Here is a 1,197-nt window from a genome sequence, read left to right as displayed (position 1 = left end):
TATTCTGAGATTCCTCACAGATGCAATGTCCAAAACAAGCAGTGTTATTCCACTCTGCTTGTGTCATATGGGGGTGAATGTCCAGGAGCAGTATTTTAGGCCCTCTCTAGCTATAATCTATTTGGGGCCAGGTCTATGGTTGGTGGGTTTTATCTCCCCTACTCTTTTCCTTGGTGGGGGGGTACTAGGGATCAAACTCAGGGACATTCAACCTCTGAACTACATCCCCAGACCTATTTTGTATTTTATTTAGAGGCAGGGTCTCACTGAATTGCTTAGCTCCTCGCTAAGTTGCTGAGGCTGGCTTTGAACTCGCAAACCTCCTACCTCAGCCTCCCCAGCTGCCAGGATTACATGCCTATGCCACCATGCCAGGGCCCCTACTCTTTAATTTGAAATATCCATCAAGGTTTGAACAGATGTAAGTCATGTTTAGAGTGAAAAGGTCCAGATTCTCTGAGTTCTGCTGGAAGTTGAGCTCAGTGATAGAGTACCCATCTAATGTACTCAAGGTGCCAGGCTCAGTCCTCAACATTGCACAGAAATATAAAAACAAAACAAAACAGAAAAGCAGATATAGAAATAAAGTAAAAACCAAATAAAAACATCATCAATCACAACACCACCAAAAAAAAAAAAAAAAACAGAAAATAATAAGCCAAAAATAATGAAGAATAAACTGAAAAGTTAAAAAAAAAAGAAACAAAAAGGAAAAAGTAAGGAGGAAAGTTAAAAATCATAAAGAGAAATGAAAAAATAGAAAAAGGCAGGATAAAGGTGAGAAGTGGAATAAAAAGGAAAAAAGAAGAAAAGAGAATATTAAATATTGAACAAAGTTAAAGGCAAGAAAGTAAAACATATATGAACAAAAAGAGTGTTAAGTGCTTGCTTCAGCAGCACATATACTAAACATTGGAATGATACAGAGATTAACATGGCCCCAGGGCAAGAATGACACACAAATTCGTAAAGCATTCCATATTTTTAAACCAAAAAGTTTCTTCACAGCAAAGAAAACAATCAAGAACATGAACAGAGAGCTACAGAATGGGAAAAATTCTTTAGCATCTGCACCTCAGATAGAGCATTAATCTCCAGGATATATAAAGAACTCATTAAAAAAACACCAAAAAAACCCCCACAAATAACCCAATCAATAAATGGGCAAAAGAACTGAATGTGCACTTCACAGAAGAA

General features: G+C 37.1%; 1 non-coding gene across 1 annotated transcript; it reads left to right on the top strand.

Moving 5' to 3' along the window:
* The first annotated feature begins 881 nt into the window (after window positions 1-881).
* On the top strand, window positions 882-986 carry LOC124972715 (U6 spliceosomal RNA). Its single transcript, XR_007106508.1, has one exon. It is a non-coding gene; the product is annotated as a U6 spliceosomal RNA (small nuclear RNA).
* Window positions 987-1,197: the final 211 nt, after the last annotated feature.

Source organism: Sciurus carolinensis, chromosome X, assembly GCF_902686445.1.
Source record: "Sciurus carolinensis chromosome X, mSciCar1.2, whole genome shotgun sequence".
Taxonomy (NCBI): domain Eukaryota; kingdom Metazoa; phylum Chordata; class Mammalia; order Rodentia; family Sciuridae; genus Sciurus; species Sciurus carolinensis.
The sequence above is the reverse complement of the archived record's forward strand: the minus strand, read 5'-3'. Positions and strand labels throughout refer to the sequence as shown.